We start from the raw sequence: 20,776 nt of genomic DNA, 5'->3' as shown, positions 1-20,776 counted from the left end.
AAAGTTCAAACATATCTCAGAACGGCGTATAACGTCATAATATATCGTTTTGGGCACATTTTGTTTTTTATCTCCAACATGCTCCAACATGTCATTTGGCGCCTGAATATCACAAATATGGTCAACAGAATTATCGGAACCAAAAGTGATAGAAAGTTCAAACATGTCTCAGAACGGCGTATAACGTCATAATATCACGTTTTGGGCACATTTTGTTTTTTATCTCCAACATGCTCAAAGATGTCATTTGGCGCCTGAATATCACAAATATGGTCAAAAGAATTATCGGAACCAAAAGTGATAGAAAGTTCAAACATGTCTCAGAACGGCGTATAACGTCATAATATCACGTTTTGGGCACATTTTGTTTTCTATCTCCAACATGCTCAAAGATGTCATTTGGCGTCTGAATAACACAAATACGGTCAACAGAATTATCGGAACCAAAAGTGATAGAAAGTTCAAACATATCTCAGAACGGCGTATAACGTCATAATATATCGTTTTGGGCACATTTTGTTTTTTATCTCCAACATGCTCCAACATGTCATTTGGCGCCTGAATATCACAAATATGGTCAACAGAATTATCGGAACCAAAAGTGATAGAAAGTTCAAACATGTCTCAGAACGGCGTATAACGTCATAATATCACGTTTTGGGCACATTTTGTTTTTTATCTCCAACATGCTCAAAGATGTCATTTGGCGTCTGAATATCACAAATATGGTCAACAGAATTATCGGAACCAAAAGTGATAGAAAGTTCAAACATGTCTCAGAACGGCGTATAACGTCATGATATAACGTTTTGGGCACATTTTGTTTTTTATCTCCAACATGCTCCAACATGTCATTTGGCGCCTGAATATCACAAATATGGTCAACAGAATTATCGGAACCAAAAGTGATAGAAAGTTCAAACATGTCTCAGAACGGCGTATAACGTCATAATATCACGTTTTGGGCACATTTTGTTTTCTATCTCCAACATGCTCAAAGATGTCATTTGGCGTCTGAATATCACAAATATGGTCAACAGAATTATCGGAACCAAAAGTGATAGAAAGTTCAAACATGTCTCAGAACGGCGTATAACGTCATAATATCACGTTTTGGGCACATTTTGTTTTTTATCTCCAACATGCTCAAAGATGTCATTTGGCGTCTGAATATCACAAATATGGTCAACAGAATTATCGGAACCAAAAGTGATAGAAAGTTCAAACATGTCTCAGAACGGCGTATAACGTCATAATATAACGTTTTGGGCACATTTTGTTTTTTATCTCCAACATGCTCAAAGATGTCCTTTGGCGTCTGAATATCAAAAATATGGTCAACAGAATTATCGGAACCAAAAGTGATAGAAGGTTCAAACATGGCTCAGAACGGCGTATAACGTTATAATATCACGTTTTGGGCACATTTTGTTTTTTATCTCCAACATGCTCCAACATGTCATTTGGCGCCTGAATATCACAAATATGGTCAACAGAATTATCGGAACCAAAAGTGATAGAAAGTTCAAACATGTCTCAGAACGGCGTATAACGTCATAATATCACGTTTTGGGCACATTTTGTTTTTTATCTCCAACATGCTCCAACATGTCATTTGGCGCCTGAATATCACAAATATGGTCAACAGAATTATCGGAACCAAAAGTGATAGAAAGTTCAAACATGTCTCAGAACGGTGTATAACGTCATAATATATCGTTTTGGGCACATTTTGTTTTTTATCTCCAACATGCTCCAACATGTCATTTGGCGCCTGAATATCACAAATATGGTCAACAGAATTATCGGAACCAAAAGTGATAGAAAGTTCAAACATGTCTCAGAACGGCGTATAACGTCATAATATCACGTTTTGGGCACATTTTGTTTTTTATCTTCAACACGCTCCAACATGTCATTTGGCGCCTGAATGTCACAAATATGGTCAACAGAATTATCGGAACCAAAAGTGATAGAAAGTTCAAACATGTCTCAGAACGGCGTATAACGTCATAATATCACGTTTTGGGCACATTTTATTTTTTATCTCCAACATGTCATTTGGCGCCTGAATATCACAAATATGGTCAACAGAATTATCGGAACCAAAAGTTATAGAAAGTTCAAACATGTCTCAGAACGGCGTATAACGTCATAATATAACGTTTTGGGCACATTTTGTTTTTTATCTCCAACATGCTCCAACATGTCATTTGGCGCCTGAATATCACAAATATGGTCAACAGAATTATCGGAACCAAAAGTGATAGAAAGTTGAAACATGTCTCAGAACGGCGTATAACGTCATAATATCACGTTTTGGGCACATTTTGTTTTTTATCTCCAACATGCTCAAAGATGTCATTTGGCGCCTGAATATCACAAATATGGTCAAAAGAATTATCGGAACCAAAAGTGATAGAAAGTTCAAACATGTCTCAGAACGGCGTATAACGTCATAATATCACGTTTTGGGCACATTTTGTTTTCTATCTCCAACATGCTCAAAGATGTCATTTGGCGTCTGAATAACACAAATACGGTCAACAGAATTATCGGAACCAAAAGTGATAGAAAGTTCAAACATATCTCAGAACGGCGTATAACGTCATAATATATCGTTTTGGGCACATTTTGTTTTTTATCTCCAACATGCTCCAACATGTCATTTGGCGCCTGAATATCACAAATATGGTCAACAGAATTATCGGAACCAAAAGTGATAGAAAGTTCAAACATGTCTCAGAACGGCGTATAACGTCATAATATCACGTTTTGGGCACATTTTGTTTTTTATCTCCAACATGCTCAAAGATGTCATTTGGCGTCTGAATATCACAAATATGGTCAACAGAATTATCGGAACCAAAAGTGATAGAAAGTTCAAACATGTCCCAGAACGGTGTATAACGTCATAATATCACGTTTTGGGCACATTTTGTTTTTTATCTCCAACATGCTCAAAGATGTCATTTGGCGTCTGTATATCACAAATATGGTCAACAGAATTATCGGAACCAAAAGTGATAGAAAGTTCAAACATGTCTCAGAACGGCGTATAACGTCATAATATCACGTTTTGGGCACATTTTGTTTTTTATCTCCAACATGCTCCAACATGTCATTTGGCGCCTGAATATCACAAATATGGTCAACAGAATTATCGGAACCAAAAGTGATAGAAAGTTCAAACATGTCTCAGAACGGCGTATAACGTCATAATATCACGTTTTGGGCACATTTTGTTTTTTATCTCCAACATGCTCAAAGATGTCATTTGGCGTCTGAATATCACAAATATGGTCAACAGAATTATCGGAACCAAAAGTGATAGAAAGTTCAAACATGTCCCAGAACGGTGTATAACGTCATAATATCACGTTTTGGGCACATTTTGTTTTTTATCTCCAACATGCTCAAAGATGTCATTTGGCGTCTGAATATCACAAATATGGTCAACAGAATTATCGGAACCAAAAGTGATAGAAAGTTCAAACATGTCCCAGAACGGTGTATAACGTCATAATATCACGTTTTGGGCACATTTTGTTTTTTATCTCCAACATGCTCAAAGATGTCATTTGGCGTCTGAATATCACAAATATGGTCAACTGAATTATCGGAACCAAAAGTGATAGAAAGTTCAAACATGTCTCAGAACGGCGTATAACGTCATAATATCACGTTTTGGGCACATTTTGTTTTTTATCTCCAACATGCTCCAACATGTCATTTGGCGCCTGAATATCACAAATATGGTCAACAGAATTATCGGAACCAAAAGTGATAGAAAGTTCAAACATGTCTCAGAACGGCGTATAACGTCATAATATCACGTTTTGGGCACATTTTGTTTTTTATCTCCAACATGCTCCAACATGTCATTTGGCGCCTGAATATCACAAATATGGTCAACAGAATTATCGGAACCAAAAGTGATAGAAAGTTCAAACATGTCTCAGAACGGCGTATAACGTCATAATATCACGTTTTGGGCACATTTTGTTTTTTATCTCCAACATGCTCAAAGATGTCATTTGGCGTCTGAATATCACAAATATGGTGAACAGAATTATCGGAACCAAAAGTGATAGAAAGTTCAAACATGTCTCAGAACGGCGTATAACGTCATAATATCACGTTTTGGGCACATTTTGTTTTTTATTTCCAACATGCTCCAACATGTCATTTGGCGCCTGAATATCACAAATATGGTCAACAGAATTATCGGAACCAAAAGTGATAGAAAGTTCAAACATGTCTCAGAACGGCGTATAACGTCATAATATAACGTTTTGGGCACATTTTGTTTTTTATCTCCAACATGCTCAAAGATGTCATTTGGCGTCTGAATATCACAAATATGGTCAACAGAATTATCGGAACCAAAAGTGATAGAAAGTTCAAACATGTCTCAGAACGGCGTATAACGTCATAATATCACGTTTTGGGCACATTTTGTTTTTTATCTCCAACATGCTCAAAGATATCATTTGGCGTCTGTATATCACAAATATGGTCAACAGAATTATCGGAACCAAAAGTGATAGAAAGTTCAAACATGTCTCAGAACGGCGTATAACGTCATAATATCACGTTTTGGGCACATTTTGTTTTTTATCTCCAACATGCTCAAAGATATCATTTGGCGTCTGTATATCACAAATATGGTCAACAGAATTATCGGAACCAAAAGTGATAGAAAGTTCAAACATGTCTCAGAACGGCGTATAACGTCATAATATCACGTTTTGGGCACATTTTGTTTTTTATCTCCAACATGCTCAAAGATGTCATTTGGCGTCTGTATATCACAAATATGGTCAACAGAATTATCGGAACCAAAAGTGATAGAAAGTTCAAACATGTCTCAGAACGGCGTATAACGTCATAATATCACGTTTTGGGCACATTTTGTTTTTTATCTCCAACATGCTCCAACATGTCATTTGGCGCCTGAATATCACAAATATGGTCAACAGAATTATCGGAACCAAAAGTGATAGAAAGTTCAAACATGTCTCAGAACGGCGTATAACGTCATAATATAACGTTTTGGGCACATTTTGTTTTCTATCTCCAACATGCTCAAAGATGTCATTTGGCGTCTGAATATCACAAATATGGTCAACAGAATTATCGGAACCAAAAGTGATAGAAAGTTCAAACATGTCTCAGAACGGCGTATAACGTCATAATATCACGTTTTGGGCACATTTTGTTTTTTATCTCCAACATGCTCAAAGATGTCATTTGGCGTCTGAATATCACAAATATGGTCAACAGAATTATCGGAACCAAAAGTGATAGAAAGTTCAAACATGTCTCAGAACGGCGTATAACGTCATAATATAACGTTTTGGGCACATTTTGTTTTTTATCTCCAACATGCTCAAAGATGTCCTTTGGCGTCTGAATATCAAAAATATGGTCAACAGAATTATCGGAACCAAAAGTGATAGAAGGTTCAAACATGGCTCAGAACGGCGTATAACGTTATAATATCACGTTTTGGGCACATTTTGTTTTTTATCTCCAACATGCTCCAACATGTCATTTGGCGCCTGAATATCACAAATATGGTCAACAGAATTATCGGAACCAAAAGTGATAGAAAGTTCAAACATGTCTCAGAACGGCGTATAACGTCATAATATCACGTTTTGGGCACATTTTGTTTTTTATCTCCAACATGCTCAAAGATGTCATTTGGCGTCTGAATATCACAAATATGGTCAACTGAATTATCGGAACCAAAAGTGATAGAAAGTTCAAACATGTCTCAGAACGGTGTATAACGTCATAATATATCGTTTTGGGCACATTTTGTTTTTTATCTCCAACATGCTCCAACATGTCATTTGGCGCCTGAATATCACAAATATGGTCAACAGAATTATCGGAACCAAAAGTGATAGAAAGTTCAAACATGTCTCAGAACGGCGTATAACGTCATAATATCACGTTTTGGGCACATTTTGTTTTTTATCTTCAACACGCTCCAACATGTCATTTGGCGCCTGAATGTCACAAATATGGTCAACAGAATTATCGGAACCAAAAGTGATAGAAAGTTCAAACATGTCTCAGAACGGCGTATAACGTCATAATATCACGTTTTGGGCACATTTTATTTTTTATCTCCAACATGCTCCAACATGTCATTTGGCGCCTGAATATCACAAATATGGTCAACAGAATTATCGGAACCAAAAGTTATAGAAAGTTCAAACATGTCTCAGAACGGCGTATAACGTCATAATATAACGTTTTGGGCACATTTTGTTTTTTATCTCCAACATGCTCCAACATGTCATTTGGCGCCTGAATATCACAAATATGGTCAACAGAATTATCGGAACCAAAAGTGATAGAAAGTTGAAACATGTCTCAGAACGGCGTATAACGTCATAATATCACGTTTTGGGCACATTTTGTTTTTTATCTCCAACATGCTCAAAGATGTCATTTGGCGCCTGAATATCACAAATATGGTCAAAAGAATTATCGGAACCAAAAGTGATAGAAAGTTCAAACATGTCTCAGAACGGCGTATAACGTCATAATATCACGTTTTGGGCACATTTTGTTTTCTATCTCCAACATGCTCAAAGATGTCATTTGGCGTCTGAATAACACAAATACGGTCAACAGAATTATCGGAACCAAAAGTGATAGAAAGTTCAAACATGTCTCAGAACGGCGTATAACGTCATGATATAACGTTTTGGGCACATTTTGTTTTTTATCTCCAACATGCTCCAACATGTCATTTGGCGCCTGAATATCACAAATATGGTCAACAGAATTATCGGAACCAAAAGTGATAGAAAGTTCAAACATGTCTCAGAACGGCGTATAGCGTCATAATATCACGTTTTGGGCACATTTTGTTTTTTATCTCCAACATGCTCAAAGATGTCATTTGGCGTCTGAATATCACAAATATGGTCAACAGAATTATCGGAACCAAAAGTGATAGAAAGTTCAAACATGTCTCAGAACGGCGTATAACGTCATAATATAACGTTTTGGGCACATTTTGTTTTTTATCTCCAACATGCTCCAACATGTCATTTGGCGCCTGAATATCACAAATATGGTCAACAGAATTATCGGAACCAAAAGTGATAGAAAGTTGAAACATGTCTCAGAACGGCGTATAACGTCATAATATCACGTTTTGGGCACATTTTGTTTTTTATCTCCAACATGCTCAAAGATGTCATTTGGCGCCTGAATATCACAAATATGGTCAAAAGAATTATCGGAACCAAAAGTGATAGAAAGTTCAAACATGTCTCAGAACGGCGTATAACGTCATAATATCACGTTTTGGGCACATTTTGTTTTCTATCTCCAACATGCTCAAAGATGTCATTTGGCGTCTGAATAACACAAATACGGTCAACAGAATTATCGGAACCAAAAGTGATAGAAAGTTCAAACATGTCTCAGAACGGCGTATAACGTCATGATAAAACGTTTTGGGCACATTTTGTTTTTTATCTCCAACATGCTCCAACATGTCATTTGGCGCCTGAATATCACAAATATGGTCAACAGAATTATCGGAACCAAAAGTGATAGAAAGTTCAAACATGTCTCAGAACGGCGTATAGCGTCATAATATCACGTTTTGGGCACATTTTGTTTTTTATCTCCAACATGCTCAAAGATGTCATTTGGCGTCTGAATATCACAAATATGGTCAACAGAATTATCGGAACCAAAAGTGATAGAAAGTTCAAACATGTCTCAGAACGGCGTATAACGTCATAATATCACGTTTTGGGCACATTTTGTTTTTTATCTCCAACATGCTCCAACATGTCATTTGGCGCCTGAATATCACAAATATGGTCAACAGAATTATCGGAACCAAAAGTGATAGAAAGTTCAAACATGTCTCAGAACGGCGTATAACGTCATAATATCACGTTTTGGGCACATTTTGTTTTTTATCTCCAACATGCTCCAACATGTCATTTGGCGCCTGAATATCACAAATATGGTCAACAGAATTATCGGAACCAAAAGTGATAGAAAGTTCAAACATGTCTCAGAACGGCGTATAACGTCATAATATCACGTTTTGGGCACATTTTGTTTTTTATCTCCAACATGCTCCAACATGTCATTTGGCGCCTGAATATCACAAATATGGTCAACAGAATTATCGGAACCAAAAGTGATAGAAAGTTCAAACATGTCTCAGAACGGCGTATAACGTCATAATATAACGTTTTGGGCACATTTTGTTTTTTATCTCCAACATGCTCCAACATGTCATTTATCGCCTGAATATCACAAATATGGTCAACAGAATTATCGGAACCAAAAGTGATAGAAAGTTCAAACATGTCTCAGAACGGCGTATAACGTCATAATATCACGTTTTGGGCACATTTTGTTTTCCATCTCCAACATGCTCAAAGATGTCATTTGGCGTCTGAATAACACAAATACGGTCAACAGAATTATCGGAACCAAAAGTGATAGAAAGTTCAAACATATCTCAGAACGGCGTATAACGTCATAATATATCGTTTTGGGCACATTTTGTTTTTTATCTCCAACATGCTCAAAGATGTCATTTGGCGTCTGAATATCACAAATATGGTCAACTGAATTATCGGAACCAAAAGTGATAGAAAGTTCAAACATGTCTCAGAACGGCGTATAACGTCATAATATCACGTTTTGGGCACATTTTGTTTTTTATCTCCAACATGCTCCAACATGTCATTTGGCGCCTGAATATCACAAATATGGTCAACAGAATTATCGGAACCAAAAGTGATAGAAAGTTCAAACATGTCTCAGAACGGCGTATAACGTCATAATATCACGTTTTGGGCACATTTTGTTTTTTATCTCCAACATGCTCCAACATGTCATTTGGCGCCTGAATATCACAAATATGGTCAACAGAATTATCGGAACCAAAAGTGATAGAAAGTTCAAACATGTCTCAGAACGGCGTATAACGTCATAATATATCGTTTTGGGCACATTTTGTTTTTTATCTCCAACATGCTCCAACATGTCATTTGGCGCCTGAATATCACAAATATGGTCAACAGAATTATCGGAACCAAAAGTGATAGAAAGTTCAAACATGTCTCAGAACGGCGTATAACGTCATAATATCACGTTTTGGGCACATTTTGTTTTTTATCTTCAACACGCTCCAACATGTCATTTGGCGCCTGAATGTCACAAATATGGTCAACAGAATTATCGGAACCAAAAGTGATAGAAAGTTCAAACATGTCTCAGAACGGCGTATAACGTCATAATATCACGTTTTGGGCACATTTTGTTTTTTATCTCCAATATGCTCCAACATGTCATTTGGCGCCTGAATATCACAAATATGGTCAACAGAATTATCGGAACCAAAAGTGATAGAAAGTTCAAACATGTCTCAGAACGGCGTATAACGTCATAATATCACGTTTTGGGCACATTTTGTTTTTTATCTCCAACATGCTCCAACATGTCATTTGGCGCCTGAATATCACAAATATGGTCAACAGAATTATCGGAACCAAAAGTTATAGAAAGTTCAAACATGTCTCAGAACGGCGTATAACGTCATAATATAACGTTTTGGGCACATTTTGTTTTTTATCTCCAACATGCTCCAACATGTCATTTGGCGCCTGAATATCACAAATATGGTCAACAGAATTATCGGAACCAAAAGTGATAGAAAGTTCAAACATGTCTCAGAACGGCGTATAACGTCATAATATAACGTTTTGGGCACATTTTGTTTTTTATCTCCAACATGCTCCAACATGTCATTTATCGCCTGAATATCACAAATATGGTCAACAGAATTATCGGAACCAAAAGTGATAGAAAGTTCAAACATGTCTCAGAACGGCGTATAACGTCATAATATCACGTTTTGGGCACATTTTGTTTTCCATCTCCAACATGCTCAAAGATGTCATTTGGCGTCTGAATAACACAAATACGGTCAACAGAATTATCGGAACCAAAAGTGATAGAAAGTTCAAACATATCTCAGAACGGCGTATAACGTCATAATATATCGTTTTGGGCACATTTTGTTTTTTATCTCCAACATGCTCAAAGATGTCATTTGGCGTCTGAATATCACAAATATGGTCAACTGAATTATCGGAACCAAAAGTGATAGAAAGTTCAAACATGTCTCAGAACGGCGTATAACGTCATAATATCACGTTTTGGGCACATTTTGTTTTTTATCTCCAACATGCTCCAACATGTCATTTGGCGCCTGAATATCACAAATATGGTCAACAGAATTATCGGAACCAAAAGTGATAGAAAGTTCAAACATGTCTCAGAACGGCGTATAACGTCATAATATCACGTTTTGGGCACATTTTGTTTTTTATCTCCAACATGCTCCAACATGTCATTTGGCGCCTGAATATCACAAATATGGTCAACAGAATTATCGGAACCAAAAGTGATAGAAAGTTCAAACATGTCTCAGAACGGCGTATAACGTCATAATATATCGTTTTGGGCACATTTTGTTTTTTATCTCCAACATGCTCCAACATGTCATTTGGCGCCTGAATATCACAAATATGGTCAACAGAATTATCGGAACCAAAAGTGATAGAAAGTTCAAACATGTCTCAGAACGGCGTATAACGTCATAATATCACGTTTTGGGCACATTTTGTTTTTTATCTTCAACACGCTCCAACATGTCATTTGGCGCCTGAATGTCACAAATATGGTCAACAGAATTATCGGAACCAAAAGTGATAGAAAGTTCAAACATGTCTCAGAACGGCGTATAACGTCATAATATCACGTTTTGGGCACATTTTGTTTTTTATCTCCAATATGCTCCAACATGTCATTTGGCGCCTGAATATCACAAATATGGTCAACAGAATTATCGGAACCAAAAGTGATAGAAAGTTCAAACATGTCTCAGAACGGCGTATAACGTCATAATATCACGTTTTGGGCACATTTTGTTTTTTATCTCCAACATGCTCCAACATGTCATTTGGCGCCTGAATATCACAAATATGGTCAACAGAATTATCGGAACCAAAAGTTATAGAAAGTTCAAACATGTCTCAGAACGGCGTATAACGTCATAATATAACGTTTTGGGCACATTTTGTTTTTTATCTCCAACATGCTCCAACATGTCATTTGGCGCCTGAATATCACAAATATGGTCAACAGAATTATCGGAACCAAAAGTGATAGAAAGTTGAAACATGTCTCAGAACGGCGTATAACGTCATAATATCACGTTTTGGGCACATTTTGTTTTTTATCTCCAACATGCTCAAAGATGTCATTTGGCGCCTGAATATCACAAATATGGTCAAAAGAATTATCGGAACCAAAAGTGATAGAAAGTTCAAACATGTCTCAGAACGGCGTATAACGTCATAATATCACGTTTTGGGCACATTTTGTTTTCTATCTCCAACATGCTCAAAGATGTCATTTGGCGTCTGAATAACACAAATACGGTCAACAGAATTATCGGAACCAAAAGTGATAGAAAGTTCAAACATATCTCAGAACGGCGTATAACGTCATAATATATCGTTTTGGGCACATTTTGTTTTTTATCTCCAACATGCTCCAACATGTCATTTGGCGCCTGAATATCACAAATATGGTCAACAGAATTATCGGAACCAAAAGTGATAGAAAGTTCAAACATGTCTCAGAACGGCGTATAACGTCATAATATCACGTTTTGGGCACATTTTGTTTTTTATCTCCAACATGCTCAAAGATGTCATTTGGCGTCTGAATATCACAAATATGGTCAACAGAATTATCGGAACCAAAAGTGATAGAAAGTTCAAACATGTCTCAGAACGGCGTATAACGTCATGATATAACGTTTTGGGCACATTTTGTTTTTTATCTCCAACATGCTCCAACATGTCATTTGGCGCCTGAATATCACAAATATGGTCAACAGAATTATCGGAACCAAAAGTGATAGAAAGTTCAAACATGTCTCAGAACGGCGTATAGCGTCATAATATCACGTTTTGGGCACATTTTGTTTTTTATCTCCAACATGCTCAAAGATGTCATTTGGCGTCTGAATATCACAAATATGGTCAACAGAATTATCGGAACCAAAAGTGATAGAAAGTTCAAACATGTCTCAGAACGGCGTATAACGTCATAATATCACGTTTTGGGCACATTTTGTTTTTTATCTCCAACATGCTCAAAGATGTCATTTGGCGTTTGAATATCACAAATATGGTCAACAGAATTATCGGAACCAAAAGTGATAGAAAGTTCAAACATGTCCCAGAACGGTGTATAACGTCATAATATCACGTTTTGGGCACATTTTGTTTTTTATCTCCAACATGCTCAAAGATGTCATTTGGCGTCTGAATATCACAAATATGGTCAACAGAATTATCGGAACCAAAAGTGATAGAAAGTTCAAACATGTCTCAGAACGGCGTATAACGTCATAATATCACGTTTTGGGCACATTTTGTTTTTTATCTCCAACATGCTCCAACATGTCATTTGGCGCCTGAATATCACAAATATGGTCAACAGAATTATCGGAACCAAAAGTGATAGAAAGTTCAAACATGTCTCAGAACGGCGTATAACGTCATAATATCACGTTTTGGGCACATTTTGTTTTTTATCTCCAACATGCTCCAACATGTCATTTGGCGCCTGAATATCACAAATATGGTCAACAGAATTATCGGAACCAAAAGTGATAGAAAGTTCAAACATGTCTCAGAACGGCGTATAACGTCATAATATAACGTTTTGGGCACATTTTGTTTTTTATCTCCAACATGCTCCAACATGTCATTTATCGCCTGAATATCACAAATATGGTCAACAGAATTATCGGAACCAAAAGTGATAGAAAGTTGAAACATGTCTCAGAACGGCGTATAACGTCATAATATCACGTTTTGGGCACATTTTGTTTTCTATCTCCAACATGCTCAAAGATGTCATTTGGCGTCTGAATAACACAAATACGGTCAACAGAATTATCGGAACCAAAAGTGATAGAAAGTTCAAACATATCTCAGAACGGCGTATAACGTCATAATATATCGTTTTGGGCACATTTTGTTTTTTATCTCCAACATGCTCAAAGATGTCATTTGGCGTCTGAATATCAAAAATATGGTCAACAGAATTATCGGAACCAAAAGTGATAGAAAGTTCAAACATGTCTCAGAACGGCGTATAACGTCATAATATAACGTTTTGGGCACATTTTGTTTTTTATCTCCAACATGCTCAAAGATGTCATTTGGCGTCTGAATATCACAAATATGGTCAACAGAATTATCGGAACCAAAAGTGATAGAAAGTTCAAACATGTCTCAGAACGGCGTATAACGTCATAATATCACGTTTTGGGCACATTTTGTTTTTTATCTCCAACATGCTCCAACATGTCACTTGGCGCCTGAATATCACAAATATGGTCAACAGAATTATTGGAACCAAAAGTGATAGAAAGTTCAAACATGTCTCAGAACGGCGTATAACGTCATAATATAACGTTTTGGGCACATTTTGTTTTTTATCTCCAACATGCTCCAACATGTCATTTGGCGCCTGAATATCACAAATATGGTCAACAGAATTATCGGAACCAAAAGTGATAGAAAGTTCAAACATGTCTCAGAACGGCGTATAACGTCATAATATCACGTTTTGGGCACATTTTGTTTTTTATCTCCAACATGCTCCAACATGTCCTTTGGCGCCTGAATATCACAAATATGGTCAACAGAATTATCGGAACCAAAAGTGATAGAAAGTTCAAACATGTCTCAGAACGGCGTATAACGTCATAATATAACGTTTTGGGCACATTTTGTTTTTTATCTCCAACATGCTCAAAGATGTCATTTGGCGTCTGAATATCACAAATATGGTCAACAGAATTATCGGAACCAAAAGTGATAGAAAGTTCAAACATGTCTCAGAACGGCGTATAACGTCATAATATAACGTTTTGGGCACATTTTGTTTTTTATCTCCAACATGCTCCAACATGTCATTTGGCGCCTGAGTATCACAAATATGGTCAACAGAAGTATCGGAACCAAAAGTGATAGAAAGTTCAAACATGTCTTAGAACGGCGTATAACGTCATAATATAACGTTTTGGACACATTTTGTTTTTTATCTCCAACATGCTAAAAGATGTCATTTGGCGTCTGAATATCACAAATATGGTCAACAGAATTATCGGAACCAAAAGTGATAGAAAGTTCAAACATGTCTCAGAACGGCGTATAACTTCATAATATAACGTTTTGGGCACATTTTGTTTTTTATCTCCAACATGCTCAAAGATGTCCTTTGGCGTCTGAATATCAAAAATATGGTCAACAGAATTATCGGAACCAAAAGTGATAGAAAGTTCAAACATGTCTCAGAACGGCGTATAACGTCATAATATCACGTTTTGGACACATTTTGTTTTTTATCTCCAACATGCTCAAAGATGTCATTTGGCGTCTGAATATCACAAATATGGTCAACAGAATTATCGGAACCAAAAGTGATAGAAAGTTCAAACATGTCTCAGAACGGCGTATAACGTCATAATATCACGTTTTGGGCACATTTTGTTTTTTATCTCCAACATGCTCATAGATGTCATTTGGCGTCTGAATATCACAAATATGGTCAACAGAATTATCGGAACCAAAAGTGATAGAAAGTTCAAACATGTCTCAGAACGGCGTATAACGTCATAATATAACGTTTTGAGCACATTTTGTTTTTTATCTCCAACATGCTCAAAGATGTCATTTGGCGTCTGAATATCAAAAATATGGTCAACAGAAGTATCGGAACCAAAAGTGATAGAAAGTTCAAACATGTCTCAGAACGGCGTATAACGTCATAATATAACGTTTTGGACACATTTTGTTTTTTATCTCCAACATGCTCAAAGATTGTAACGGTTCCGTTCGAGGTTATTGAATTTCCTTGTGATTTGTCTGTAATTGTTAGAAGTCGGGGAATTATATACCATTTTGTTTATTTACCTTGTTATAATTTTTGTTTTTTTGTTACAGCAAGCCGAACTTGGAAACACTTGAAAATCCTTTCCTTTTCATCACTTTTCTTAAATCCTTTCCTTTCGCTCATTTTAAACGCCTTTTTCTTTTTCATTACCTTCATTACAATCACACAATAGATCTTAACCTTAAAACTTTTCTTTTTCTCTTCTTCGTTACTATCATGAATTTTGTTTACATTTTTAAGTTCGGACTGTCAATAATAGAGGGAGGGAGTGATTTTGAATTCTTGGCACCGCGCGATTTTATAACGAGTTTTTTGGTTAAAATCTTGGGAAATGAATACCCGTGCGCGATTTTACTCTTCCTCTTTTGAAACCAGCCTTTGTAGTGTTTGGATGGTTAACAAGAATTTTAAGTCGACATTTTGGTATAATTCTGTGTAGAATTTTGGATCGATTTATATCCGTATTTATCGGGATCTGAGTTAATTAATCCTTTAATTTTTCGTTTGGAAATTATTCAACGATTACGGTTTCACCGGATTTATTGCACATTTTTACAAAGACTATTCATTTTGCTGGTTAAAACCTCATACCACCTTGAGGTAGGTTTTTCTTTTTACATTTTCTCTAATTTTGGCTTAATACTAACTTAAACCTAAATTCATTTAAACTCCTTTCACACTACATAAAAACATCCATCCCTACATTCTTGCCTAATTATCTATTTACATTTTTCTTTCTTTTTTTACACGCTAGGTTTTTTTTTTCTGAGAGCCTTATTCCTTATATAAGTTCTTGGGAAATCTCCCATCCCGGAAACAAGTACTACCTGGAATAAAGAAGTAAATTAGAAGCTACATAACCCAAGTTTCCTGTACTTACCATCGAACAAGTGTTTCCAAAGGAGGTTTGCTGGATTTTGTTGCTGTATCTACGTATAATTGTTGTCATCGTGAAGTCATCATCCTTCGTTCAAAAGAGTTTGGAATAAAGGTCAGAATTTTCCTTTTTATACAAAAAGAATATCAGTGTGGCTAGATACTTTTGTATTTTTTTTATAAAGTAAGATTTTCTTTTGTACTTACCATTTAATTTTTTTGTTAACTTCACTGGTTCATTTTGTTCATTTCACTTTAAACCAGTTCCTTATTATTATTATCTCATTTTAATTGTCAATTAATTTTTCTTGTAAAGTTATCGGATTTATTAGGGGTGTTATTAATTTCGGTATTGATTTCGATTTTGTTTTCTTTTCCGTTCGCCTGATCGAGCGCTCGGGTCAATCGGGGACGTGTCGCGATCATTATTTAGATTTGTTTTAATTTTGTTTTATTCAGCTCATTATTATTTTCTTTCTCTTTTACCCCCCTAATTATTCGGGATTTTTTTTTGAACAATCTCCGTTATTTTATTTACTACTTATATACTTTATATTTTGTTTTACCATATTTTTTTTTCCTTAATAAATTTGTTTTTATATGGTATATGATTTCGCGATTTCTTTGTGTTTTGTTATATGTTGGTGTTGTCGAACCTTTTCCCTTCCAGCCCTCTTCGCAGTTAGAGCGATCTGTAACTGAAACTGCGTGGCGCCTTATAAATTCAAACCCACCCCATCTTCACTGGGAAGCCGAGGTGTTGCAGATCTGTATTTTTTTAAAAGGGGTTCGATTGTGTTGTTGCCGTTTTGTTGAAAAGCCGCCACAAGATGTCATTTGGCGTCTGAATATCACAAATATGGTCAACAGAATTATCGGAACCAGAAGTGATAGAAAGTTCAAACATGTCTCAGAACGGCGTATAACGTCATAATATAACGTTTTGGACACATTTTGTTTTTTATCTCCAACATGCTCAAAGATGTCATTTGGCGTCTGAATATCACAAATATGGTCAACAGAATTATCGGAACCAAAAGTGATAGAAAGTTCAAACATGTCTCAGAACGGCGTATAAAGTCATAATATAACGTTTTGGACACATTTTGTTTTTTATCTCCAACATGCTCAAAGATGTCATTTGGCGTCTGAATATCACAAATATGGTCAACAGAATTATCGGAACCAAAAGTGATAGAAAGTTCAAACATGTCTCAGAACGGCGTATAACTTCATAATATAACGTTTTGGGCACATTTTGTTTTTTATCTCCAACATGCTCAAAGATGTCCTTTGGCGACTGAATATCAAAAATATGGTCAACAGAATTATCGGAACCAAAAGTGATAGAAAGTTCAAACATGTCTCAGAACGGCGTATAACGTCATAATATCACGTTTTGGACACATTTTGTTTTTTATCTCCAACATGCTCAAAGATGTCATTTGGCGTCTGAATATCACAAATATGGTCAACAGAATTATCGGAACCAAAAGTGATAGAAAGTTCAAACATGTCTCAGAACGGCGTATAACGTCATAATATCACGTTTTGGGCACATTTTGTTTTTTATCTCCAACATGCTCATAGATGTCATTTGGCGTCTGAATATCACAAATATGGTCAACAGAATTATCGGAACCAAAAGTGATAGAAAGTTCAAACATGTCTCAGAACGGCGTATAACGTCATAATATAACGTTTTGGGCACATTTTGTTTTTTATCTCCAACATGCTCAAAGATGTCATTTGGCGTCTGAATAACACAAATACGGTCAACAGAATTATCGGAACCAAAAGTGATACAAAGTTCAAACATGTCTCAGAACGGCGTATAACTTCATAATATAACGTTTTGGGCACATTTTGTTTTTTATCTCCAACATGCTCAAAGATGTCCTTTGGCGACTGAATATCAAAAATATGGTCAACAGAATTATCGGAACCAAAAGTGATAGAAAGTTCAAACATGTCTCAGAACGGCGTATAACGTCATAATATCACGTTTTGGACACATTTTGTTTTTTATCTCCAACATGCTCAAAGATGTCATTTGGCGTCTGAATATCACAAATATGGTCAACAGAATTATCGGAACCAAAAGTGATAGAAAGTTCAAACATGTCTCAGAACGGCGTATAACGTCATAATATCACGTTTTGGGCACATTTTGTTTTTTATCTCCAACATGCTCATAGATGTCATTTGGCGTCTGAATATCACAAATATGGTCAACAGAATTATCGGAACCAAAAGTGATAGAAAGTTCAAACATGTCTCAGAACGGCGTATAACGTCATAATATAACGTTTTGGGCACATTTTGTTTTTTATCTCCAACATGCTCAAAGATGTCATTTGGCGTCTGAATAACACAAATACGGTCAACAGAATTATCGGAACCAAAAGTGATACAAAGTTCAAACATGTCTCAGAACGGCGTATAACGTCATAATATAACGTTTTGGGCACATTTTGTTTTTTATCTCCAACATGCTCCAACATGTCATTTGGCGCCTGAATATCACAAATATGGTCAACAGAATTATCGGAACCAAAAGTGATAGAAAGTTCAAACATGTCTCAGAACGGCGTATAACGTCATAATATCACGTTTTTGACACATTTTGTTTTTTATCTCCAACATGCTCAAAGATGTCCTTTGGCGTCTGAATATCAAAAATATGGTCAACAGAATTATCGGAACCAAAAGTGATAGAAAGTTCAAACATGTCTCAGAACGGCGTATAACGTCATAATATCACGTTTTGGACACATTTTGTTTTTTATCTCCAACATGCTCAAAGATGTCATTTGGCGTCTGAATATCACAAATATGGTCAACAGAATTATCGGAACCAAAAGTGATAGAAAGTTCAAACATGTCTCAGAACGGCGTATAACGTCATAATATCACGTTTTGGGCACATTTTGTTTTTTATCTCCAACATGCTCATAGATGTCATTTGGCGTCTGAATATCACAAATATGGTCAACAGAATTATCGGAACCAAAAGTGATAGAAAGTTCAAACATGTCTCAGAACGGCGTATAACGTCATAATATAACGTTTTGGGCACATTTTGGTTTTTATCTCCAACATGCTCAAAGATGTCATTTGGCGTCTGAATAACACAAATACGGTCAACAGAATTATCGGAACCAAAAGTGATACAAAGTTCAAACATGTCTCAGAACGGCGTATAACGTCATAATATAACGTTTTGGGCACATTTTGTTTTTTATCTCCAACATGCTCCAACATGTCATTTGGCGCCTGAATATCAAAAATATGGTCAACAGAATTATCGGAACCAAAAGTGATAGAAAGTTCAAACATGTCTCAGAACGGCGTATAACGTCATAATATCACGTTTTGGACACATTTTGTTTTTTATCTCCAACATGCTCAAAGATGTCATTTGGCGTCTGAATATCACAAATATGGTCAACAGAATTATCGGAACCAAAAGTGATAGAAAGTTCAAACATGTCTCAGAACGGCGTATAACGTCATAATATCACGTTTTGGGCACATTTTGTTTTTTATCTCCAACATGCTCATAGATGTCATTTGGCGTCTGAATATCACAAATATGGTCAACAGAATTATCGGAACCAAAAGTGATAGAAAGTTCAAACATGTCTCAGAACGGCGTATAACGTCATAATATAACGTTTTGGGCACATTTTGTTTTTTATCTCCAACATGCTCAAAGATGTCATTTGGCGTCTGAATAACACAAATACGGTCAACAGAATTATCGGAACCAAAAGTGATACAAAGTTCAAACATGTCTCAGAACGGCGTATAACGTCATAATATAACGTTTTGGGCACATTTTGTTTTTTATCTCCAACATGCTCCAACATGTCATTTGGCGCCTGAATATCACAAATATGGTCAACAGAATTATCGGAACCAAAAGTGATAGAAAGTTCAAACATGTCTCAGAACGGCGTATAACGTCATAATATCACGTTTTTGACACATTTTGTTTTTTATCTCCAACATGCTCAAAGATGTCCTTTGGCGTCTGAATATCAAAAATATGGTCAACAGAATTATCGGAACCAAAAGTGATAGAAAGTTCAAACATGTCTCAGAACGGCGTATAACGTCATAATATCACGTTTTGGACACATTTTGTTTTTTATCTCCAACATGCTCAAAGATGTCATTTGGCGTCTGAATATCACAAATATGGTCAACAGAATTATCGGAACCAAAAGTGATAGAAAGTTCAAACATGTCTCAGAACGGCGTATAACGTCATAATATCACGTTTTGGGCACATTTTGTTTTTTATCTCCAACATGCTCATAGATGTCATTTGGCGTCTGAATATCACAAATATGGTCAACAGAATTATCGGAACCAAAAGTGATAGAAAGTTCAAACATGTCTCAGAACGGCGTATAACGTCATAATATAACGTTTTGGGCACATTTTGTTTTTTATCTCCAACATGCTCAAAGATGTCATTTGGCGTCTGAATAACACAAATACGGTCAACAGAATTATCGGAACCAAAAGTGATACAAAGTTCAAACATGTCTCAGAACGGCGTATAACGTCATAATATAACGTTTTGGGCACATTTTGTTTTTTATCTCCAACATGCTCCAACATGTCATTTGGCGCCTGAATATCACAAATATGGTCAACAGAATTATCGGAACCAAAAGTGATAGAAAGTTCAAACATGTCTCAGAACGGCGTATAACGTCATAATATCACGTTTTGGACACATTTTGTTTTTTATCTCCAACATGCTCAAAGATGTCATTTGGCGTCTGAATATCACAAATATGGTCAACAGAATTATCGGAACCAAAAGTGATAGAAAGTT

General features: G+C 36.1%; 1 long non-coding RNA gene across 2 annotated transcripts; it reads right to left on the bottom strand.

Moving 5' to 3' along the window:
• Positions 1-14,974: 14,974 nt before the first annotated feature.
• On the bottom strand, positions 14,975-16,718 carry LOC111417860 (uncharacterized). Of its 2 annotated transcripts, none has more exons than XR_002706736.2 (4): positions 16,132-16,718; positions 15,929-16,051; positions 15,069-15,875; positions 14,975-15,020 (listed from the first exon to the last, which is right to left on the bottom strand). It is a non-coding gene; the product is annotated as an uncharacterized lncRNA (long non-coding RNA). The 2 variants fall into 2 exon arrangements; XR_011642151.1 differs by having other exon boundaries at positions 14,982-15,008.
• Positions 16,719-20,776: the final 4,058 nt, after the last annotated feature.

This window comes from Onthophagus taurus, unplaced genomic scaffold (assembly GCF_036711975.1).
Source record: "Onthophagus taurus isolate NC unplaced genomic scaffold, IU_Otau_3.0 ScKx7SY_14, whole genome shotgun sequence".
Classification (NCBI taxonomy): Eukaryota; Metazoa; Arthropoda; class Insecta; order Coleoptera; family Scarabaeidae; genus Onthophagus; species Onthophagus taurus.
The sequence above is the reverse complement of the archived record's forward strand: the minus strand, read 5'-3'. Positions and strand labels throughout refer to the sequence as shown.